The 27,150-nt window shown below is 35.5% G+C and overlaps 1 protein-coding gene across 1 annotated transcript in view; it reads right to left on the bottom strand.

Annotated features, from left to right (window-relative positions):
• The window catches only part of PLCXD3 (phosphatidylinositol specific phospholipase C X domain containing 3), a 967,154-nt gene that overhangs the window by 2,659 nt on the left and 937,345 nt on the right, over positions 1–27,150 (bottom strand). The gene's annotated exons all lie outside the window — the stretch shown is intronic.

Genomic DNA, 27,150 nt, shown 5'->3' with positions numbered 1-27,150 from the left:
TTTATTTTGCAAAGGGAAGATAAATTAAATCAAATATTGAAATTAAATTTATATAAGACAATGAATAGTACAATATACTTATTCACAAACCCGATCTGTAATTGCATACTATGTGCTAGGCTTGTACACAGTTCACCTATGTTCCTGTAGCTCTGGGAGTATTTGCACACACTTCTGCATTCCTAGAAGATTAATATCTGGAGCAGGAATGCAAATCAACTCTTGTACCAATTTCAGTGTGATTCGCAAATGTGGGAATTATGGAGTAAAGTATGTAGGATAGCTACTGTCCTACCATCTCTACTACACTTACCAAGTACCCAGCTTCCCTGTAAACCTGGTGTATTGCTTGGTATAACAAAACTGAGCAACATCAATTGTAAATGAAAGTGAAAGGAATTATGCACTTTTGAACCAAAGGGATACATGGACATGTTGTCATAATGTGTCACATACACAGGCACACTAGTACCACTGTACACTGTCTCCTCCCAACAGTGACGGGATCTGCCTCTCTAGAACTGGAATAAACCAGCACCAGTCCCTTTATTCACACAATATACAAACTAGCCTTCTGTGAAAACATAACCAATGCGGTGTAAATGCTTATGAATTGAAACTGGTCATGTGGGTCGAGTCATAGCACATAGTGTAATACAGATGTGCCAACATCCACAACTGTCCTGAGCATTAGTCACTGATGCACATAGTACTATAAATATATACTGTACTACATGCACTACAGACTAATATTATTGGTACTGTATAGAAATATGTGCAAGGTGTGTGCATCTACAGCACGCACACTGTTCCATACCTCTGTCAGTGTATCAGTGTACTCATTACAGTGTCATCCACAAACACAGGCATACATGAGTACATGAGTATCTTTTATTACTCTCTCTTGAACATACAATATGCATATATGCGACACACACACACACACACACACACACACACACACACACACACACACACACACACACACACACACACACACACACACACACACACACACTCTAGTTTTGTGTGTGTGTGTGTGGGCATGTGTGTTAGTCTGCATGTCTGTTCCACAGTGGACTGCTACTATAAAAAATGGTATCCTCTTGGATCCTGTGCCATGAGTCCTGTCTATAGCAGTCATAACACTTTCACAATACATTGCAGAGTAAATAGTGTTATGTGTATGTGTGTGTGTTATAGACATAACTGTAGCATCATAGCTAGACTGTTTGTCCATGGAACATACCTCTCAGCTGTGTAGATTTTTGCCTTGTATTTTTGGTCTGTTTCTCATAAAACTGTGGTTTTCTGGCAAATCATTGGGGATTGAATTCAGAAAATAATGTTACACATTTGAGTTTCAGACCTCATACCTTTTCAAAAACCTGTTATTTTACCAACTTTTTAAGTTTTTAAGAGCAATATTTAAAAAGTGTCCCTATTTTGAGGCCTTTGCCCCTATTATTTATGTCTTTCTCTAGATTTTGTGCTCAAAGAAGTTGAGATGTATGCCATGGGATGATTTCATTATACAAGTCATTGTATCTATATCAAGATATCAACATTCATGGGACTTAGTATAATTCTATGGTGATTCATTCTTATGAACTGCACTGCTGTCTAACCACATGCATGTCATACTGAATAAAACACATTTTTATAACTGCACACTATGTTTAAGAATCTGCATGTTACACTTCTTACCTCTGTTGTGATATATGAAAGAGTCCTTAGACCACTGTATCTTAACTATAAAATAAAATCCATTTGCTGTTATATATCACAAAGGCTTAGGGCTGGCAATCTTTGATGTTTCACTGTGTTTGGATAGGATAAGCATTAAATGTATAGCTAGTTAAGAGAATCTTGGTACAGAATATAGGTTCTTGGAAGAGTAGAAGCTAACACTTGAGATGGTGTTTTACTATCTGTGATGAATTCTAATTCTGAGTGCAGTTTGTCATTAGTAGTTGCCCAAACAAGTGGCTCAAACTTAAAATATTTAATTATATGCTGCATCAGGAATGACATGTGGATCGGATCCCATAGCAGTATTTGACCAAGGTCACTGGGAAGCAATGTTTGAAATGTCAAACGTGACCAGCTCACAATGGTGTACATTTTAAAGACTTTGTGTAAGACTCAGAGTGATGATATTTATAGATACAGATACATTTTTAGTGGATTCATAATTATCCATCAAAGGATTATTCTTCAATTGACAAATGCACAAAAGTAATTTGCTGAAAACTACTTTCAGTGAACAAAATTTCAAGCCTTTTTTGCAGAGGGGGCAAGCTCCCTTAGGATCCCCATCTGGGGGAGACCCCAACAGCTCATTAATGCATATATGCCAACTCTCACTTGAACAACACTAGAGAAAGTGCAACACTTCCTGTTCACTGAAATTAGCTTTCAGTGATTCAGTATTTATGCTGCCTTCCACTGAAGCATAACCTTTCTACTAACAGTCATGTCCCCTTTTTAGTCTGAGCAACAGAACTGCAATATTTTTGAATAAGGGAAATTTTACACTGAATATGGATTTTAATGCATTAATTCTATAATGTATTTTTAAATATAAGGTCAAGAAAGCACTGCTGCAGGAGTTCATATGTTGGAATAGTTCACTGGGTTTATATACCACCACTGGAACTATGTGAAATTATTTTGGTGGCTTTGCAAATTGGTAATAACAACAACGCAAGTTATCCTTTCGAAAAAAATATTCCAAAGTTAGCTAAGAACAGCTCATCTTCCTCACCTGTGATGTCATTTGATTATTCAAGACAGGTTTTACTGTGAAATTAATGCTGTGAGTGTAAGATCACAGAAGGCTCTGCTTCAGTTATGTTCAGCTTGGTTATGTAAACAGGATGACAGTTTAGAAGTAATGGGGGGGGGGCAGAGCTTGATTTGGCACAATAAGCAGATTGCCTATGATACTCCAGCTGTGGATCAGTAAAAATCCACTTTTGGCACCTGATTGCCATTTCACTGCCAGTCCTGAAGTGGTTGTGAATAAGATTAAAAATAAATGTAGTTTGCAAAGGAGGTACCAAATGAAGATGGGGGGATGTGATGAAATTATTCTGGCCACAAGGGCAGCAGTGGGTCAGCATGTCCAGGCTACCTACTAGGGCTGTCTGGTAGCAGTGGGTCAGCATGTCCAAGCTATCTACTAGGGCTGTCAGGTAGCAGTGGGTCAGCATGTCCAAGCTACCTACTAGTGCTGTCTGCTGTGAATTAGATAATTTACTGGAGTTGGTGCTGAAATTCTTGGAGGACACTGTGGCAATCAAAGCCATAAGTAAATTATTCCAACAAAAGCTTGAGGAGTGCTTAACCTCCTAGAAGGCAGGAGTATGGGTTGACTATTGTGGAGGCAGGATGATACAACAGCACATACCCAATACACAGTCATCTAAGGACATCATGACCAGGTGTATGGGCAGGTAGGCAATCTACTACTGCTATAACATATGCTTCCATTAAAGTATATCTTGTGAGAATAAAGTCCAGAAACAGAAGCACCTTAAAAGATAAAAAACAGATTCAAATGTGGAAGTAGAAATACATCCACATTTGGTAATTTAAGTACAAAGAACTCCTTCCAGAAAAGTTGAGCATGAGGCAATCAAGAACATGCAGTTTTGTTTCTAATTATGCATAATAGCATAGTGCTTCTGGTAAACCATTTTGTAACATATAGCACTTTATTGGTAAATGTTGGTGTCCAGATGTCCTAGTAAAGTCTTTAAAATGCTGGTTATATACAATCTTCATGCAATGGCTGTGTTTTTGTTTTCTGGAAATCATGTAATATTTCATATCCAGGCTCGAAAAAAAAATTTTTTTTCTAGTACCTCAAAGATGTTCTTCCTGAATTGAGAACTTCAGTTGTTACTATCCATCATTGATTTCTATAAATTTTGCTATCTAGAGCTTTAAAATTAGACCCTAAAATCTTCCTACCATCATCCCACCTTTCAAAATGGTCACCATGATGGCTTTGTAATACTTTTCCAAGAATTTTATCCAGGACACATTTTCTTCAAAATTTTTAGAATACTGAAAAAAAAAGACAATGTGTGAATCATTTATGAACTTCTGGTACATGTCTTCTTGTATAAGATATCCTTTGAGATAGGTTTAAGTCTACTTCTTTAAACCCCTGAAAAGAAAGCTGTCATTATATAGGCTTCTAACCTTTCTGGAAGAGGATAAATACCAACAGTATAATATCCTGAAGTCATTATACAGGTTTTCAACAAAAAGACTAGTAAAATAATTATTTCCTACCTCATTTGAAATAACTTTTATGATTTTATGATGGTACTCACAAAATGAAGTGCAGTTTGTTATTGCATCTCTGTCTCATTGTCAGTACCTGAAGCTATACCCAAAACTGAGGATGTAACGGTAGATAGCTCTATACCTTCCAAAATATATGTAAAACCCAAACCATCTGCTTTTAGACATATTTATCTTTAAACCAAAATTGTATAGCAAGTAGTATAACAGATGTATTACCAAAACATATCACCTTCTCAGCATATGAGATCATGTCGTTATCATAAGAAACCAAATGCTGGAAAATTCTGCAGATTACACCACATCACAGGGGTATAGTAAGTAGCATTGCTAGCTCACAGCTGGAGGTTCTCTGGTTTGATTTCCAGCTGAGATGCCTTCTATTTTGGAGTTTATATGCCCTCCCTGCATTCAGATTTTTTTCTGGTATTCCATTTTTCTTCCTCCTAATGACATGGAATAGGTGAACTGTTGAATACAAATTGTCTTTCAGTGTTTGTTAGGTGTCTGTGTGATATGGAAGGAAAGGCTTAGCAGCAATCTACTTCTGTATATCTGCCCAGTAATCTCTGTGAATACTAGCAGCTGTTCATGAGGTCACTATAGGACTAGCACATGAATTGTAAGCATGGATGGACTACACAACAGATAAAAAGGCACTAAAATAGCACTAAAGCATCAGCTTTGTATCACTCATCTTTCTATCCTGATGTAACACATGGATATTCATTAACCTCAAATTTTAGATATGTGTTTTAGTAAGCAACATGAAACAAAAAAACAAAAAAACAAAATTTAGGACAAGCTGAACAAACCTTTGTACTATTGTATTTTTATGTGTTTGATATATATATATATATATATATATATATATATATATATATATATATATATATATATATTTGTTACATATGCATTTTTATGAATGAATTTCTGTACTTAAGTACTATGCATATGCTTTTATGAGACTGTTTGTTTAGATAATTTGAGTGCCTTGATGCCACGTGATTAATCAAGGACGGTAGTATATGGTATTTAAACTGAGTTTTTTAGTTTGATAGGCATTACCTGAAGAAGCAGCTTAGTTTGTGAAAGTGCTTGTGGTTTCGACAATAAAAGTTTTTTATTGAAACTGGCCATTTCAGAGTCCCTCTGTCTTGCTGAATAAAATTTAGGACAAAACAAAATTAAATTAAACAAAGCTTCATGTGACACCAGATCACTGGATTTTTACAATATACTCCTAATTATAACTTACCTGTATATCCCTTTACCAACCACACACATTTCTCCTCCTCATACTTTTAGGCCAACCAACAAATTTTCTTTAATGACCAGTTCTTATCTCTAGAATGGCTCCTCTCCTGTGACATAGTATTTATCAATTGATAGTCATATTTGAACAGAGAGATAGAACCGTGGTGGTGGTGCTGCGGTAGCGTTGTCTCCTCACAGTAAGACACTGTCCGGTTCGATTCTCAGCTAGAGCGTCTTCTGTGTGCAGACATGCATGAATGGGCATACCTTCATTGAAGGTTGCGTGTCAGGGCTGGTAACTCGGCATGTAAAAGCCAACTACCAATCATTAGCGGACTGGAGTTCTGCTGTGGCGACCCCTAATCAGGAAAAAATGAAAGACACAACAACAATTTGAACAGAGAGATAGACTTCCAGTTCATCACATCTTTTTTAACTGCTTTTCCATGGCAATATATGCACCTATATAGAATCCAAAATACCTACCTGGTCCCCAGAGCACCATTGATTTAAATTGCTAACAGTATATTTACTGCCAATTTTTTAATAGGGTATAGTAACAATACTGTATCCAATCTACCCTGGGGTAGAACTGCTCCAAGTTATTTATTTATTAATTGAAATTTGATTACTGTGGAAGTACAACTGGGTAGGAGTCCATTTTTAGTGGAGGCCTGGGGAGAAAAGCTGCAAAGTATTACAAAACATTTTAAGAATAATAAATTTACAGTCTTTAAAAATAATGCAAAAAACACAGTTTAAATAATGATACCAACATTGACATAATATGAAAATATTGGTTAAGAATAGATACAAGTTATATGACAATGATTTAATATTCAGAGAAATTTTATAGTCCAATATATGAATGACTCCACAATCATATCCTCCTCCAACAACTTTCAAGACCTCCTAAAAACATTCCGAAAGGTATTCGAATCCATAGAAATCTGGGTTAATGACTCTCAATAACTTCTAAATGCCAAAAAACTAAACTACTTATTTTCACTACCAAACCAACCCCATAAGACTTTAAAATTTACTCCTAAGATAAAACAGAAATGTCATGTTGTTCATTCTGCAAAACTACTTGGTACAACAATAGACAAAGAGTAACACATTTTTACAGCATAAAAAGAACTCACAAACATCAAACGTACATGGACTGACCCACAAAAATGAAGCTGGCCAAGTCTTTACTACTCCCCTCCCTATTTTATGGCACTCCTTTCTTCACAAACATTCACTTCTCCCACTTTAATAAACTACAATGATGCTACAACAAAATTGCAAAGTTTGCCTCATCATTGCCAAGCTATCAAAATGCTTAATTGGTATGAATTCTCCCAGTACCTCAGTTACACCCAACTAACCCTGGCTCACAAGATCATATATAACCCAGAGAAATGCCCTGCTCTACTGTCAACCATTCAACCCTGTACCCCCTCTAGAAATCTACGATCCACAAATAAACAGCTTCTGATCATATCAAAACCAAACAAAGGAGCAGGACAAAGCCTATATTCCTATTCTATAGCTAAATAATGGAATGCACTACCAACATCTATTGCTTTGTTAAATTCCCTTAATGATTTTTAAATCCTCACTAAAAAGCTATTATCTTAACAACCCCACATGTCCTTGCTCCCTTAATACCAGACCCCCATGATCTCCTTAATACTCCCTCTATCCAAAACTATAACCAATCACTAATGACCAATCCAACTACTATTTCTCCCTAACTCATTCCCTTGTGATATCTCAGTTTTGAAGGCAATGTACTTACATTGAATTAAATTCAATTTATTTTTTTCTACACAATGTCTGCACCTTATTCACCTCTATGTGAAATAGAAGGTGTTACAGTATTTGTAAAAATGTTTCCTATGATGTGATACTTGTCTATATTTTTCATATAGTTTAATATCTTTCTTTCTAAAGTTGTATAACTACCTATCTACTGTAATCTGACATTATTTTACTGATTGTGGAGCATTTCTCCCTGGGCCTCCACTGAAAATGGGTTTCTGACCAAGTGGACTTTCCCGGTCAACAAATGCCAATCAATCAATCAATCAATTAATCAATATAGCTTATAGAGAAATTAAAGGTAGGTTAGTATAATACAAACAGGAATTGCAAAACAAAGTGAGAAAAGCAGGCATATGGTGTATTTAGAGAGAAAGCCAGGAGAGAGAAATTGATAGAAGCAAGGAAGTGAGTAAAGAAATTTGAGTAAGATGATGTAGGGTATGAATATGTATTTGTCCACATTTAGGGATATAGTTTATCATGGTGTTGAGAAGGAACTGACCAGCTATAAGTTAACTTATGCTAATCTAATAAAAATAATGTAAAATGCTTTTCAGTTTCAGCCTGATCCATTTCACTCAATCTTTTATCTTACAGAAAGTAACATAAAGTCAACTTATTTCTTTCATAAAGTGCTCTTTATAAAAAGTTGTTGAAGTCACTATAGCTACTTCTAAAGATTTTACAAATTTACTCATGAGTAACTGACACCCCTCCGTATAATGCCTAGTTCTCTAGGAAATATTATTTAATATTTAGGAAAACGTTTTCTGCCTCTCAGTGCAATAATGCCATTGTTTATGCAGTTACTTTTTTATACACTGATGTTAAGTAAATAACTCATTCCTCATTTCAGCATCACTTGGTCCCTGAGTAATACTATTACATTGCTTTCAGGTGTCCACAACTTCATTTCTTAATACTATACTGTCATCAGTGTCACCTTGTCCCTGATTAGTACTATCACAGTGCTTTCAGGTGTCCCCTAGCTTCATTTCCTAATACTACTTTGTCATCTGTATTCTCTAATAAATTTCATCTTTGACCAATTCCACTAGGTTATCTGGCTTTCCAAGCCATGACTTAAGGCCAAAATGATAATTTCAAATCCTTGTTAAAAAGATGAATACTGCTGTTTTTCCAAGTACCTATTTTCATTTTATATAGTTTTAGACCAATAAATTGCCTAAGAAATAGGGGATCAATCACAACTTGCAAGTCCTTATGATTTGAAAAGCCTGTTAGTAGCATCTATTCCTCTTCTTTTAAAAGGAAGAGATGAGTAAAATTAAAATATGTTCTTGCTTGTTATTATGGTTTGGTAAAGAAGGTGCCCCTGGGTCATCTAAATGAAAGATAGTAATTTTGCAACAGCTACTTAGAAAACCTAATAACTGGATCTTTGTTTTCTCTTCCCTTTCTTTTCCTGTCATATAACAAACCTCCAAAATCTAGTTTTTACCCAGAATCAACTGATCGATGACTATTGTCCTACCCACTTCAGCAATTCACTGATGTCAGTCCCTTAATCTCCTTTTTCAAATTCAGAATAGTTACCGTAAAAGAGGTCTTAGGCAGTAGACCCCCCCAAAAAAATTATATAAATTAGATCGTGCACTAACCAGATTGTATATAGTATATATTGTGTTGCAATAAGCAACTATCCACCTTCATTGACTTGTACCATGTAATGCTTCAGGTTACTATTAGTTAATTTTGTTACTTGTTTCCTGTGCCCAGAGTTTGTTTGTTTTATGCTTCTTCTTTCTTTTATGAAAACTGTTACTAATGGTTTGGCCATTTCTTGAAGCATCATTTTATTTCCACTTTCATTGGATTTTAATTTTAAAACAGACAGCCTGTTATGAGTGGGTACAGGATTACTTGAAAGTCATCCTCCCTTTATTATGAATAAGTTGATCATATTCAATGCACATAGCCTCAGAAGAGTCCCATTTAGCATGTCACATTCCTCCACATACAAAACAATCCTTGACAGCCATGCATATCTTACTATGCAGCAGATCAATTTAATGTTGCAGTTGTCCCTGTTGTACATTTAATTCCAGCATGACTACCCATCCCCAAACTGCATACCCAGTCCATCTTTAATCTTTTCAAGAAGTTGAGCAGAATAGCAATAATCTACTGCATCAGTTCTGACTTTCAGTTTAACTGAAAAAAATGCCCACATTTGTAATTTTGTCCTAAGTTTGGATGTAAAATGAGATACTTATATTCTTTTCAAAATTAGATCACATAATCTCCAATAATCCTTTGTTTCTAAATTGAAGTCTTAATTTGTCTTAATTGAAAAGTACGCTGTTGCTCTTACTTGCATCTTAAGCTTTAATGGCTCCACAACAGAAGACCAAAATGCATACTTGTCCATGATAGTCCCTTAGAATTAATTAGCAGGAATCACAGCAAGAATCTTGTTTTATTCCAGTGTCTCAACGTTAGCTCAAACTTTATCCACCACCTATACTCTTGAATTATCTTTTACTTCTTCCACAAATATCAACTGATACATGTATAGTCTTACATCATTTTCTTTTGTCTGATCACCCCCACAAAAGGACAGTTGATTTACTGAACATGTGAAGATGGGATTCAGCCATGTCTCAACATTAGCAGCAGTGTTATTTCTGTTACATTAAGCCAAAGAGGATAGTCCGATACAAAGTGAAACCTAAATTCTCAGAAAAGCCTGCCACTTCTGACATATTCATTTTAACTACAAGTGAATTATAAGACATAATCCACTTTTAGTGGATTATAAGGCATAAGTGCCATCAGCATGAGAGTCAGTTGCTACTTCTATCTATAACAGCTGCTATATTGACAGGTCTCCATTGCTGAGAGTGTACATTTCTACTGTCCCCACCTTTAGCTCCAAACTGTTCTACTCAATCTTTCCTTTCACTGTGGCTCTACAGAAAGATGTCCCAGCAGCGTTCAGCCAAATTACACTGAGCCAGTATGAAAATCACCTCTGGTGTCCCCTAAAAATATGAAATTCCTAGTAAGACTAACCTCATAAACAAAACTAAATAGATACATAGAAAGACAGAGAGACAGCAAATAGATCAACCTTTGTGTGAGTCCAACAACCTCTTCCATAGAAAGATGGACTACAATTGTTCCAAGAGGTGTCTGTAGGATTATAAAATGTAACTATATGCACCATTGGGATGAAGTTAAAAAGATAATGGTTCAGGTCTTGGAATCTCTGAACTATTATCCAGTCAAAATTTCACTGTGGGTTACAATTGCTTTGGGTGCTAAAGGTTGCATTCCAGGGTTGAATTTAGCCATCATCCCAGCCAGCAATCCAGACAAGTGACTTATGATTTCAAACTTAGGCTTTGTGTTCCCTTCCAGCTAATCATCCAGTTTTCTAAGCTTGATTACTTTATGACCATAAGTTTGGCACTCTGTTACCCTATCCAATTATTGTTTTTTTTTTTCAAAAATATATTTATTAGTTTTAAAACTTTTACAAAAAAAAATTAAAATAAATACAAGATAAGGAACTTATAAGGTACATCAAACCAAGAAAAAGAAAGTAAAGTACATTCTAAATGGGGACAAGTTTTGATTTATAGACAAGCAGTTATTGTAACAAGTACCTTACTCCTGAAGGGTAAAACATTCACTAGGGTGCCCCAGAAAAACATAATACAAATAGAAATCAGGCCTCCCAAGAGGAGGATAATGTTAATCAGATAACATACTATTATATAAAGTATAAACTATTAACTATTTTGGGGGTCCACCACCTAAAGTAAACTATATATGTCCTAAAAACCTATTTACACCATATTTACAATATATTTACATCATGGATGTCAGAGGACCTCTCCGAATAAAATGACATAAGACAATTAGTAAAGTGTAATGTTTACATTATCAAATAATTTTGGACCATACCTAGTACAAAAAGGATCCAGCTTGGAATGCAAATGCATAAGAAAAAATTTTGCTGGATTTTACTTATTCTGGATTAGATCAAAGAGATTTTCCCAATAATTTTTAAAATAATTATTTTTCTTTTTGCTATTCGTGTACATTTTGTGCTCTGATATATATTTTATTGCCATATCTTTAAAGTTTTCCCATGAAATTGCTGAGGGGTTGATCCAATTTTTACTAATGAAATATTTAAGGAGAGCACAAACTGAGACAAGAACATGATGGCGAATACCTTTCATTTGAATAGGAACAATATTAAGGATCATAGTTTGCCAAGAAAATGTAGTTTTCTCATACCCCATTTTTTCTAATTGAATTCTGAGGGAGCACCAGAGTTTATAGATGGTCTTACAACTCCAGAACATGTGTATTATGTCAACATGAGGGAGAGTGCAGAAAGGATATGTTAAGTTTTTATTACATCCAAATTTTTGTAAAACAACTGGGGTGTAGTAAGAGTTATTATTTATTATTAGCTGTGTGTAAATTAGATTTTTGAAAGGGGTCAAGTTTAGTGTATTTCTGATTGCTTCATACTTAGATTTGCTAGAGATTTCATCCTGTATTGAATCCCAGTATTTGGAAAATAAAAGTGAATGACTATGTATAATGGACGACACAAGTTTATAAGTATTTGAGATCATTTTGTTTTTTTAGGGAGAGCGAACTGATGATTGATTGTGTTAATTGAATATCTTGTTCCATAACTCTGTATTTAAGGAATTTTTGTTTTATAAGTGAGCTGAGTTGTCTTAAAATAGGGTCATATTTATTAGGAGCCCCAAATAAAGTTTTAACATCTGCTGCATTTTTTTGTACTATAAAAATGCCAGACTGTAGCCTTCTTGATAATAGGAAAGTTAGATAGGTCAATCATTTTATTACTGATTTTTAAATTTGGATTCAGATGTATGGGTTGAAGAATGGAGATTGTATTTTGCAAATTAAGGGATTTCATCAGATCATGAAAAATATGAATTTTGTTTTTTAGAAGAGGTAAAAACGTAATGTTAAATTCACCAACAGGTGTGAGAACGGGGATAGATTGAGGATTAATTTTGAATGAACGTATATAGTTATACCAGATCTTGACCCATATTGGAGACCAAGATTCATTATATGGATCATAACTGTCTATTTTTATTAACCGACTTGCGGTAATTATTTGATAACAAAGACTGAAATCTGGAAGACTTAATCCACCCTCAGCTTTTGGGATAGTTAATTTCCTATATGCTATTCTGGTTGATTTAGGGAACCGTAAGAATTTAGAAATTGTGGTCTCCATTTTACAAAAGAAGTTTTTTTGGAATATTAAGAAAAACAGAGTTTAAATGGAAAATAATTCTAGGCAGAATATTCATCTTGATAATAGCAGATTTTGATAACAGTGAAAGGTTAATATTTTTCCATCTGGTTAGATCATTGTTTATTTGATCCCAAACTTTATAAAGATTAGTTTTCATAAGTTCTTGATGAGAGTGCGTGAAGTTTATACCCAGATACTTTATTGAATATTTAAGAGGTATGTCATAAAGGGGGAAGTAGTATTCTAAATGCTTTTTAGGATTCAAAGGAAAACAGGATGATTTGGTGGGGTTAAGCTTATAGTTAGCAACTTTAGAAAAGAGATCAATGGAGTTTCAAATTTTCTGGAGGTCTGTGTTAGGAAGCTCAAAATAAATGTTAAGGTCATCTGCAAACGCCGAGTACTTTATTTCGATGTTATTGATTTCTGGGATATGATGATAGGTCATCTGTTTGATCCAGATAAGAAAAGGTTCAAGATGCAAGTTAAAAAGATAGGGTGATAGTGGACACCCCTGTCTGGTGCCATTTGTCATTTTAATAGGATCTGATAATGTTTTATTTATATAAAGGGAAGTAGAGGCATTTTTATACATTATCCTAATAGTATTAATGACCATATACAGGAAATTAAGGTATTCCATTGTTACATATAAGAAGTTGAGATCCACATTGTCAAAGGCCTTAGTTGTATCTAATGTTAAAGCGTATCTTGGATGATTATCCTTTTCAAGGAACATTAATAATGTATGTAAAGTGAGAGTATTATCACAAAGTTGTCTTTGCTTTATAAAACCCAATTGCTCTGGAGAAATAATTGACACCATCACTTTCTGAATTCTATTTGCAAAAATGGTAGATAAAATTTTCATATCTACATTTATAAGGGCAATAGGCCTATAGTTAAGAGGGTTTAATTTGTCAGAGTTCAGTTTTGGGATGAAAATAGTTTTGGAATTATTCATATACTTGTCTGTAATCCCTTCTGATATGATATGATTATACATGCTAAGTAGGATTTTTGTAAGATTCACCTGTAAATCCATCAGGGCCTGCCACCTTACTAGGTTTCAGTTTTTTTAATAGCTGCAGTTATTTCATTTAGTGTTATAGGGGCTTTTAACTGGGTAATTTGTGTGGAAGATAAGCTTATTGAGGAAGTCTATGTATTGTTCTTTTTGGAATTGAGTTTTGGGATTGTAGATTTCTGTGTAAATATCTACAAATGAATTTACAATGTCACTATTTCTATACAGGATTTTCCCTTTGTACTTTATGTCCTTTATATAGTTTGGTCCTTCTTTGATATTTATTAGTCGTGTTAGAGTCTTGGATGGAGTTTGAGCCCATTCGGAGTATCTATGTAGAAGCTTTAATTCAGTCATAGAGTAGTTTTGTTGGTGGAAGAAATATATTTCCTTCTGAATTCTGTGAAGTTTACTTTCCAAATCAGGGGAAAAATCTTTTTGCAGTTCTGCATCAATTTTTTTAAACTCTTTTGTGAGGTTATTAATGTACAGACTCTCTTTCTTTTTATAATAAGATACTTTTTGGATAAGTATTCCTCTAATGACAGCTTTAGCCACTGCCCATTGTATATCTAAAGGGATACTGGAAAGCAATGATTCAGCTTCTAAGTGTTTTAGATATTCATTAACCTCCTGCAAAAACCTCCTGCAAAATGTCATTTTTTTCAGAACATTACTATTTAGTGACCAAGTGAAAATCTTATTGTCATAATTGCATTTTTGGTTAGGGTTAATGCCAAGTGATATATTCAAATGATCAGATATAGATCTGGCCTCATGATCAAAATTAGCAATTTTAGTCAAGAAAGCATCTGAGATCAGGTAATAATCAATCCTAGACCAAACCTTATGTGAGGCCGAATAGAAAGTTAATTTATTAGACTCCCTGTCAATCTCAGATATTAAAAAAGGGTTAACTAAATTAAAACTATTCATCAAATCTTGAATAGAAGCAGTTATTTGGGTGGGCTGTTTACTGTTCTTATTAGAGCTATCATTTGATGGATCAATAAGAGCGTTCCAGTCACCACCAATAATAAAGAAATGATCATGGTATGGAAGTAGCAGATTATGTATTTCCTGGATGAACAAATGTTGGTTTGAACATGGACTATACACATTCAAAAACAAAATTGGGGACTTAACTTGTGGGTATGAGCAAGTGAATAAACATCATCTTCCATTCGAATCAAATTTAGTATCAAGCACTTCTCCAGGGAAGGACTTTTTAATTAAAATAACTGTAGCTTTTGATGCAAGGCTGCTCCCTGCTGATATAATCCGTCTAATCCAATTTCTTTTTTTAATATTGTTCCATTGGTCACTTGTTATATGCATCTCTTGTAAAAAAATAATGTTTGATTTGTCTTGATAAATCAGGTGCATAACCAGCTTTTTTTTTAATGTCCTGAAGACCATTTACATTCCAAGAATTCACCCTAATCATCTAACTATAAGTTCAAAAAATAACAATAAAAACAAAATAGGGTCAACAGAGATACTAGTTTCACCAGGAACAGTCCATATAATGATAGGTCCTTTTCTAGCACATAAAAAATAAACTGTACTCAGAACTGATGTTCTGACATCCATGCTCCTAACCTTACAACCTGTGCCTAACCACCCATCTCCCTGATATGATTTTATTTGCAAATGTAAAAGATACAAATATACTGTTGTTAAACATTTTTGTATAAAATACATGTAACAGGTATGCAACAGGGAGACATAAATACTAACCTCGATAGTCCAAGTGTCACCCAGCATTCACAACTACACCCTCATACCACTCCAAAAACTATTTAATACTAACATATAAATCTAAAATGTACATTTAAAGGCAAAAAGATGCTTAGAATAGTTAATAAAAGAGTATAAGAATCATACTTTCTAAAAGACTTAATATATATATATATATATATATATATATATATATATATATATATATATATATAATTTTAGCAGATCATAACATGGAATTAGTTATGCTTACAGGTGCATAAGGTTGGATTGGTATATATTATTATGATTGTACACATTAGTTTAGAACTAACTCCCTATAAATCAATAATACTATATCTTATCACAGACAGTAAGCAGACAAGTGTAACTATATCTGGCATTCCAAGGGTAATGGCATATCTATAAATATTATTTTAAAATCTATTACTGAAAATCAAAATCACACACCTAAAATAAACATGCATCTAAAATAAACAGAAAGACCATTTATAGACCCAAACAAAGTAATCAGTTGAGCTTTGAATATCATTTGCAGATACCTGAGACTTATAAAGCTTACAGAACACATAACTATACACTTCACCCCTTTAAGATACAGATCACTTATTTAGCTGCAGCATTAGATTTTAGACACAATTAAATTAATACTTAGTTACCAATTTAACTATTACTACAATATAAAACTAAATGCTCATCAATTAATATTTGGCAGGCATTATAAAAAACTAGAGACATATATATAACATTCCTTAACTAAACATAGCACACACTGACATAATGCTTTTTAAATTAAATAATAATGTTACTAGCATTACCCTGAATGAAATCCTTCAATGTTCTTAAATTTTCAGCATCTCACAGAACCCAAACTGTAAAAATACAGTCCATTTCTTCATAAATACGATGCATTTTGTGATGTTTAGCTTTCCCAGTAATGTTTTGCTTCTTTACTTCTTTTCCCATGCTCTCTGACTTTGTGACATCATCGGCCAATGTTTTCATTGAATTCTGGGATATGGAGCATAGAAACAGCCCAGCAGACAAAAGAAACCCTCATGGAGCTGTTATGTAGGCCTTCCCAGGCCTCAGGAAGCAACACAAGTCCCAGAAAATGGAGTAATTTAAAGCAGAAGAAAATAAATTCGAGAAAAAAAGATAAAAAATGGCAGGAATATTTCCAGAATGTCCAGAGAGTGCCAGAAAAGCCAACAGGACATGAAATCAGGTATGATTAGCTCTGTTAGCTTCCTTTCTTTGTTTACAGATCTGAGAAAGTAAAAAGTACCATTTCTGTAGGAAGTAATTTCTTCTGATAGTGTTTCCAGCTTCTGTTAGTGTTTTCAGACCTATCTTCAGAGAGACGCTGCATTTTTTTTAACACAGTACATTTTTCTTTATTTTATTTTAAATAGCTTTGCCATACGTTTTAAATAACTGGTACTTCCTTGAAAACTTGCATAAATGTTTTCTTTGCCTCCTCCACAGACTGTATAAAGTTCTTTGGGTCTTTATAGTTATAGGAAAGAGTGGCTGGGTATTTCATTTGGAAATGAAAATTTTTTTTTATTGGCAAAGCACAGAAAGGGGCTAGAGCTTGTCTCTGTACTTTAATGGGCTGAGGTAAGTCTTGTGATAATGAGATCCTGTAGCCTCTCCATGAGATGTTTTTTTTTTCTTCTTTGCAGCCATTAGCAGTAAATTAACATGTGCAGAATTAAGTAGTTTTGCATAGATCTGTCTGGGGATAGCTTCATTTTGAGTTTTCTGTAGCTCCCTATGAACTCTTTCCACAGTAATTTCTTTTGCAAGAGCTTTATCTTCAGTTACTAGTTCAAAGATCTCTGTTAATATTACAGGTAGTTGGGGTTGATCAAACTTTTCCGGAATTCCACTTATTAAGATATTATTTCTCCTACTTTGAGCTTCTAAGTCAGTTATTTTTGTTGCAAGTCATTGGTTATTTTTTCATTTGCATTTACCTTAGCTTGTAAATCCTGTATCTGCTTTGAGTTCTCCTCAGTTTTATTTTCTATTGTGTTTATTCTTGTTATGATTTGATCCAGGATTGAACCGAAGGAATTTAGCTTATCTGAAAATAACTTGAACTTATCTTGCAATGGTTGTAATGCTGACTTAATATCTTCAAGTGAAAGTGTAGATTCAGCTTTAGTTTTAGTAGGCCCTTTGTTCAGCTCTTGCGTTGATTTATTTATTTTTTGTCTCTTGGATATTACATCCTTCTCAGGGGTAATTATAGAGGAAAGTTTAGTTTTTGTAGTTGTAGAATCCATGGTTTCTTGCTTAGTAGCCATCTCTTATTTGAAATACTGTTATATGCAGAGAAGGATATTACCATGAGGCCTTGGCCTTCTTCAGAATGAGTTCAGGTAAATACTTAGAAGAAAGTAAGGTTTAAAATTAGCTTTTTTATCCAAAATGCCACTGTAGATCCAATCCTTTCGACGTATTTTAGCAGAAATACTCTTTTCTTTTGACTTTTAAAGCCAGATGCAGGTTATTTTGAGGGGATAAATTTAGCTGGAACAGGAGCAGCAGAAAGTATAAGTTTAATACTCGGCAGCCATCTTGAACCCTTTCCCAATTATTGCTTTTACTAGCATGCAATTTAAAATTTTTAAAAAATGAAAAGGTCATTCTAATATGATCTTAAGTTATTGTGCTGTTACCATTGTAATTTTTTTTTCTTTTTCCATCCTGTTATCTTTTTTGTTGTTGTTAATTAATGCTATGTATTAGCAAATAAACAATTGCTTGTCTACAATGAAAATATCTGATGTACAGATATGCTTCTTCTTTACCAGCTCACTCATGAAAGAACAGTATACACCCCAGATGGAGGACAATTTAGCATTGCGGCTCTGTAGTATGGAATCAGCAGGACAGCAAGGTGCAAGTCTGTCTTCTTCAACTCAGTCGATAGCTGAATCTGAACATAAATCCTAAGAAAGCCATACACTCAGTTTATGAAGCTGCATAATATTATACCATGCACGTCAAAGGAAAAAGGGTGTTAAGTTCACCATAACAGATAAACACTCACAAAGCTGGCATATGTTAGGTATTCATTGTCTGCAAATCTGAAGGGAATATGGAAAACACCATGCTTAAATGGACACTTAGGAATGTTACTGTTAGATTCCGAAACTTTGGAACATTTGCATATGAGTAACTGCATTTTACTAAATATGTTTTATCAAACATGACTGTATTGTGCATATTCCACTATATGATTTCTTTGTTGGAGTGTTCTGTAATTGACTTCTGTTTCATTGACTATACATGCTTCTTGAGTTTTCGCTGTGGCCTCTGCTGTGTGACTGTGGAGTTTGTACATATAAGTAAGGGTGATGCGGGATACTTGCATGACGGAGGGGTTCTGAGAGCTAAACCATCCATGTTTGCTTCACTTTGAAGTGTTCATAAATTTCAAAGAAGAAGAAGTTTTGTCTCTGTGTACTTAGTGTAGTAATGTGTGTGTGTGTGCACCTGCATGCATTTTAGTTTGGCAATGTCACAGAGAGCAGAAAGTTACAAGAAAGGATTGATGATTAAAGGCAGAATCACATTAGATGTTATATGGTTTATATAGTTTGCTTTTTATTGTTTGTGTATGAGGTATGTTTGTATATATATTGAGATTATTTTTTCACTTGTGTGTTTGTGATGCCTGCAGTGGTTGATAATTTTTTCTTTGATGTTTTGAGATTCAGCAGAATGTAGTTCTATGTTTAGCCATACACCTATGTACACAGCAAGTTGAAGTAAAAATTGTAGTAGTTTAATTTTTTTGCATAAATATGCCAGTTTTTATTTTGACCATTTAATATTAATTTCACTGTCAAGGACACAGACAAAGGACTGTAAGTTCAGAAAGAGAGAGAGAGAGAGTTTGATTTCTCAGGGCAAGGCTGAAGGACCTCACCCCATGTTTATATGTGGGCACTTAAGAGACAACTTGCATTGTTTATTTCCAGTTAAAAAAAAATTAAAGTCATATTAAGAGTTACAGTTTATGAAATGCATGCTGTAGATTAGAAAATAATTTAGACATAATAGCCCTTAAGAACCACTCTTACCAAAGTGGATTTTTGCTGTATTTTGAATAACTGACTGTCATTTTTTCTGAGGAAAAATTAACCATATAGATAAATGTAAGGCAAATTTTTTCAGAGATTTGGTAAGACATTCTCTCATGTAAACCATATACAATTCATAGACAGTTACATGTGTCTCAACTACAATGTAAAATACTGATACAAAGAATAACACAAAAAATGGCGGACATATTTACTCTCCCTAAAGTACCCAAGCTTCCATACCACTACACTTGAGACTATGCGGATAACGTCTCAGTTTCTCAGACTTTAAATGGTTGTAGATTAATAGTATAATTAAAGCTATGAGGAACTTTTGCATACTGTTTAGTTTGCCAATAATGTTTCTGACGTTCAGCCTCCTTTGCTTTATTCTGGCTGCTTTGATATATCTTCCTTATTTAGAGGAGTTGAAATAAAACTTATGGTTACTTATATATGGCTAGGTCCAGGTATCTCAGTATGCCTAAAAGCATTTTCAACATTTTTATTTTTTCCTGAATATAAATACTCATAAATCCTTAATCTAAATTATATTAGAGCATGAGTATATGCATTTAGTAAACAGATCAACTAAAGAAGGCAATATGTTAGATATTGTCATTATTAAAATGTGACAGACTATACTATTGGGCCAGAACTGATAGGATTTGACCATTTTAGTGTTTCCTGGAAATACATAATAATTTATTTTGCATTACCTAAGGTGCAGGAAATTATAAGATGAGCTTATTATAAAACTGATTTCTCTATGTTTGAAGAAGTAATAAATAAATGGAACTGTGAGGAAGTTATAAGCCCTGTGGACATAGCGAGTGGTTGGGATCAGTTTTATGTATATATTTACCAACTTAAATATGAGCATACCTTTACCAGCTGTTATATCCACAAAATTTATGACGCCTTCCCCATCCTCCCCATAGAGCAGAGAGTAGGATAAGGCTAGCAAAAGAACAAAGTATTCTTGGAATAAGATAGATGGCAATGATTGTAGTAAGGGAAGATATAAACGGGTTAGATTTAATATTAGGAGCTCTATTAAGAGTGACTATGAGAAGAAACTCACTTGTAATACTATAGATAACAAGAAGGCATTTAACACTTGGAGCAGTATCAGTGTAATGATTTGTGTCACAATAATATGTGGAAGAATAGGTTATTTACTGACATTAAATATTTAGCAGATTAACTTTAGATGCTATTGTTCGACACCGCATAGATAATTTTTATAAAGATTTATTTTATTTTAACCTTAATTGGCAATATCTCAATTTATTTATACATATGTTGAGGATCATAGGAAGTTACTAGGCTATTGGCCCTGAGGTCAGTACAAGCCTAGCCAAGAATTTAGCTCATGTTCTGACAAGTCAGCACCCAATGCCCCTGTCCAGCAGGGACACAGGTGGAATCCTAGGGGTGTATTTTCTTTTCCCCATCCAGTTATCAAGGTTGAGCTTAAAAAGGGTTAATGAAGTACTCTGCTTGATGTGGAGAGGGAGTCTAGTCCACAGAAGGGGGAATCTGGGATACAAATCTGTCCCGCCAACAAGTCCTATTGATGTCACAGACCAGGTTGAGGTTGCACGTGTGAGTTACTCAAGTGGAACTTGTGGATATGCAGCAGTCCCATCAAGGTGGGGTCTGAGATTGCTTTGCATGCCAGCCAGAGGTCACCTCTGAGGAGTCTGTACGAGACTGAATGGAGGGACAAAGCTTTTAGCCTATTTGTGTAGGGTAGATGTTTGAGACCCTGGATTCTCCTGGTGAGGAACCTCTGTGGGCTCTCCACCTGCTGCATGTGCTTTGTGCGGTACATGCCAAAAGGGGTATTGTACTCAATAATGGGAAGAATACAGGGATGTTATGACCTCCTTGTCCCTGGATAAGATACCCTTACTAATGAGTTGGGCAATGTAGAAAGCTTTCTGTACAATGAAAGCAATATGGTGGTCAAAAGTCAGCTTGCTATCAACTTGGGTGCCCACGTCTCTCATGACTGATTGCATTCTTAGGATCTTGTTATTAATGTGATAATTTGTGGGGACATCACTCTCCCCAAAGGGGACAATGATGCATTTTTTGGCATTCAGTTTGAGGCCATGTTTCTGGCACCAGTCATTTATTTGGGTGAGACCCTCTTGGAGGATGTCCACATCACTAGGGGAATTGATGACAGCACCCAGCTTGCAGTCATCTGCAAACTTGGTCAGCCATAGCCCATTGGTTTTGGCCTGCACCTCAGAAAAGTATATCCCAAACAACAGAGGCCCCAAGACCAATCCCTGGGGTACACCACTCATTATTGGTCTACTGCTTGAGGTGGCTTTGCCTATTTTAACTAGGTGGGTTATATTAGTGAGCCAGTTTGCTATCCATCTGGAAACATATAGATGGATGTCTAGTTGAGAGAATCTATCTATTATACCCGAGTGGGGAATAGTATCAAAGGCTTTGGCCAGGTCAAGGTAGGCGGTGTGCACTGTCTTCCCCTTTTCCATGGCTTTGGTGACTGTCTCAAAGAAGTCAACCAAATTTAACGGGCATGACCTCCCCTTGACAAAAAACAAACTGTGTGGAATCAAGTGTTTAGAGGTTGCCAATGTCCTTGTTAATGAGGTCCATGATAATCTGCTCCATGGCCTTGCAGATCAGACTAGTTAGGCTGATGGGTCTATAATTTCCTGGATCGGTGGATGCACCACCTTTGTGCAAAGGAATGACAATGGCTGTCCTCCAGTCAGCTGGGATGAAGCCAGTACTCAGGCTTTGGTTGAAATGGGTGACTAATGGTGCTGCAAGTTCCTGCCTGAGTTCATGTAAGATGCAGCCTGGGATCTTACCGGGTCTCATTGAGGCTTTTTTTTTGCCTTTGAGAAGGCAGTGATGACTTGCTCCCTAGAGATAAAGGGAGGGGAGCAGGTGCTAAGGATGTCCTGATTTACTGATGGGGGACAGAGGGGTGAAGTTTTTAGTTTGGCTATATCTGCAACGTTTGTGTATGTGATGCCCTTGACCACCATTTCTGAAAAGATCTGAGTGCTTGCTTTGAGATTGTGGGGATATGTGAAGAAGGCCTTGTAATTGTCTTTAGTAGATGTGACCAGTTTGAACTTGAAGTTTGCTTTGGATGATTTCACTAGTGCTTTTACTCGCTTGTTCAGGCTAAGGAGAGATTGCTTCCAATTAGGCATCTGCTCCTTCGTGGTCCTGGACAGCAATTTTTTCCTTTTATTATAGAGATTATTTATTGCAGATGTCCAGCAGACAGGTTTACTCTTCCTTGAGGAGGAAGATTTTGTCCTGTCAGGTATTCCTGATTCCATGCAGCTATATAAATGCTCATATAGTACTTTGGTGTAGGTTTGGATATATGTGCCAGTTCCTATAGAGGGGGAGGGAGATGTGAAACTATTTATACCATCCCTCTGGAGGTTGTAATCAGCTTTGGAGAAGTTTTTGTGTTTGACCCTAGCTGGGGGGTGGGGGGGTCGGGGGAGATGGTGACTTCAAAATTGACCACTTTGTGGTCAGAGGGAGGATGATACTGTAGGGATGCTGCAGTGGTTACTCATGTTGGTTAATACCAAGTCCAAGATATTATCAGCTCTTGTGGGGGAATGACACCAGAAACTAAGCCAATTATTAAAGTCAATCATTTTCTGTTTGGGTGATGGTAGAATGCTGCTTTAGGTTAGGAACATACCTGCGTGGGACACATATTCAGCGAGCTCAATCATGTCTCTTTTCATATAGCCAAGGGAGGTACATCTCAAGTCATTCACACCAAAATGGACTACGACAGAGTCGTAACAGTACCTGTTGTTGAGAGATTTGAGTGCATGGATAATATGGCAGATTCTGGCATCTGACAAAAAAAAAATCATGACTTTCTCCTTATCCAGCCTAGTGAGGGGCACATCTGTGTGTCTCACAATGGAGTCTCCTATGACTAATATGTTGGGTTTATGTTTAGGCCTTGGTGGCTGTAAGACACAGGTGTGTGGACTATGTATGGTCTGTGGTGGTGTGGGCAGTGGAGTTTGCATGTGTTTTTGCCTTGGAGGTCTGTTTTGTTTGGGTATATTTTTGTTGAGAACCACCGCATATGTGGGTGTGTGCTGTGTAGGTGTGGGTGGTGTTTGAGGTGTGGTCTTTGTGTTGACAACCTTCTCAGTGCCAGATATACAGGCTTGTGAGGGAGACAGCATAGACTCTAGGTTCTTCATAGGTTCATAGGTTCATAGATGTATACTAGGCTAAAGGCCCTGGAGCCTTTACAGGCTTAGTCCATAGATGTAGCCTAATATCCTGCTGCCCGACATTAGTTCCCAGTGCCTCTATCAAGTAGAGCCACTGGAGTGATCCCCGGGGTGAACTTTCTATTAACCATCCACTCATCAAGATTTCACTTGAAGAGGGTCAGCAAGGTGCTCTGCTTGACATGTATAGGAAGTCTATTCCAGACCATGGGCAATCTCTGGGTGAGGAACCCATCCCTTCAGCATGTTCTGTTGATTCTGCGGTGGCAACCAAGTAATTATGAACACACAAATCCGCTGAGTGGGGTATCCAGATCCAAAATATTTCCCCTACCATTAAATTAAAATCACACTTTTGATTCCAGAATGGGCTTAATGGATCTACCATCATTTATACCTGGATGTGCTGTTGAATTTAATAAAATTTGCTATCTAGTTTCTCTTTCATTTAATTTCTTACTAATATTTCCCCCTCTGGGGCTAGCAGTCACATGTTCCAATATAGCAAATTTAAACTCTTCACATCCAGGACTTTTGACCAGATGTCTGTACAATGCATTGGTTATGTCTTTTTTCCTAATGCAGTAAAAATTATCGTAAATCCTGTTCCTTAGACTTCTGTCAGTTTTTCTCACATAAAAACAGGAACATTTTGTACATTTGGCCAGGTATACCACGTGCTGAGTTTGACAATTCCCATACTGAAATTTTAAAAAGGATTGACTAATGTCTTCTAGTTTAACGTAGCTTCTTCCATAATAGCATGGCACTGATTGCAATTTCCACATTTGTGGGTACCCCCTTCCCCCTTTCTGTTATTTGTATTGTTTGCCTTCATCTCAAATTTACTCTTAAGATTGAATCCTGCCTTATAGACAAATGTAGGGTGCTCACCTAGTAATTTATAGATGTTTTCATCAGATTTCATAATATTCCAGTTGCAAGCAATTACACTACGAATGTCCTTAGAATAAGTCCCGTATTGCAATATGCATGCCAGTTAGAACTGGCTTTGATTCTCTGGGGCTTCAAAGAAGTCATTTTGTATATTGTCAATTCCCCTACCTAAAAGGGGTTTATATTTGTTACCCCATTTGTCTTTTACATATTTAATAGTAGTCTCTATAAGATACATGGGGTATCCCCTTTTCTTAAACATACTTCCAATGAAATCAAGTTCTTTGACCATATCATTGTAAACAGAGATCATTATTGCTGCCCTAATACATTGTCCCTTAATAATACTAGCCTTTTGCCCTATAAGGATGACAGCTAGAATATTTGAGGTATGTGTTACTGAAGGTACTTTGTCTGTGTATTTTAGAACCAAAATGGTCATTCTCTATGTATATAAATGTGTCAAGGTAGGAAATACCCTTTCTATCACTTTTATAAGTGAATTTCAAATAATCACTAGACCTGTTTAGGTAATCAAAAAACGACTCCAATTCGTGCATGGAACCATTCCACAAAATAAAAATGTCGTTTGAAAATCGGACGTAACAATTAATTAACCTATACCATTTACTTTGAAACACACATTCCTCTTCCCAGTTTAATAAAACTAAATTTGCAAAAATGGGTGCACAAGCTGCACCCATTGCAATACCTTTACATTGTCTATAATATTCTCCTTCATAAAATATATCATTGTGTTTAAGAACAATATCCATGAATTCCAAAATTAAGAGTACCCTGTCCCATGAGAAATCAGCATGTTTCTGTATGCTGTCCTTAAACCTTCTAAGGCCGTCTTCCTCAGGGATACAAAAAAACAGGTCAGTTACATCTATCATAACAAAAATAACTTCGTCTTTACATTTGTTGGGGGTTAACTGACCTAAAAAATCCCACGAATCAATAATTATATGAGGTATTTTCTTATATATTGATTTCAGCCAATTGTCTATCACTTGTCCAAAAGGAAAAGCTTTAGATCTGTTACCCGAAATGATGGGTCTAAAGGCCGGGTCCATAAGATCTTTATGCACCTTCGGTATCCCTACAATACTGCCTACCACTGGATATTTTACACTCAAATAATTATATAATTCAGGGTCAATTCTATTGTCCAAAAGGAATTCTTCTAAGTATGTCTATTTTGTGATGTCCAATGTTTACTTCATTCAAAGTCAAAGATGATATTTCGTAGTTCGCTGAGTTTAATAATATTGTGTGCATTTTATTAATATATTCATGAGTATTGTAGAGTACCACCCTACCCCGTTTATCGGGTTTCATAACCTGAATTTGATGGTCATGTTGTATTTGTTTTAAAAGGTCATATTCATTTTTAGTTAGATTATACCTAATTCTCTTATTTTTGTTGCTGTTATATACCTTATACATCTCGTCGGTCACAACCTTTTCATAGGTAGCCAGAGTGGGATTCATAGGAGGAATGCTTTTTAAACATTTTATTTACTCCTACTCTACTATTATCTTGGAAGTATACAGCTAAATTAAGCTTCCACGTAAATTGCTTAAATTCCACAATATAATCAGAAATGTTACATTTTGTATTGGGAACAAATTTCATTCCTCTAGAAAACAATCTAAAATGTTCATTTTCTAATTTAAAATCAGTATAATTAAATACACTAAAATCCCCTAAACTAAAATGGACATCATTGTGTCTCACTATGTTACACTCATTGTCTAGTTTCTCTTTAATTTAATGGTAGGGGAAATATTTGACCCACCAGGACGGTATATGTTACATTGGAAACACTTCACATAATCGAATGACTGAAATCTCTAATTTCATATGGTCGAGACCATATGATCGAGATTTCAGTAAATAGAATATGTGTAGTGTTGAAAAATAAGAGTTTAATTACCTTAATATGTTACATGCACACAGAGGCAAGTATTGTTGTACGCTCTGTGTGTACATAATGTTTTATTTGTTTTGCGATGTTGACAGGAAATGAGAAATCTCCCGTTTTGCACTTCTGCATGCAGCGCAAGACGGGAGATTTCCCATCTCCCCACTGTAGACCGATCTTGGAGTTAGTATATTTAAGTAGGGGGATGTGGGGGGCACAGCCCCCCACATGGGGGGTGCAGGGGGCGAAGCCCCCCTGCAAAAGCGAGGTTTGTATTTTTTTTTTTTTTTATTTGTTGGTTTTGCTTCAGAAGTTCGAGTTTCCGAAACTCGATCTTTTGGTTTTGGTTATTTGGAGTTTGTGATTTTGGTAATTCGAGCTTCTGAAGTGAACCCGTTACATTATATTATAACATACCATATTATATTATACATTATACAACAAACATATTAATAGTTATTGTTTTGTATGTGTCCTTTTGAAATTATGTATTAGAATATGTTTC

This window comes from Protopterus annectens, chromosome 1.part0 (assembly GCF_019279795.1).
Source record: "Protopterus annectens isolate FY-2018-M chromosome 1.part0, PAN1.0, whole genome shotgun sequence".
Lineage (NCBI taxonomy): Eukaryota > Metazoa > Chordata > Ceratodontiformes > Protopteridae > Protopterus > Protopterus annectens.
The sequence above is the reverse complement of the archived record's forward strand: the minus strand, read 5'-3'. Positions and strand labels throughout refer to the sequence as shown.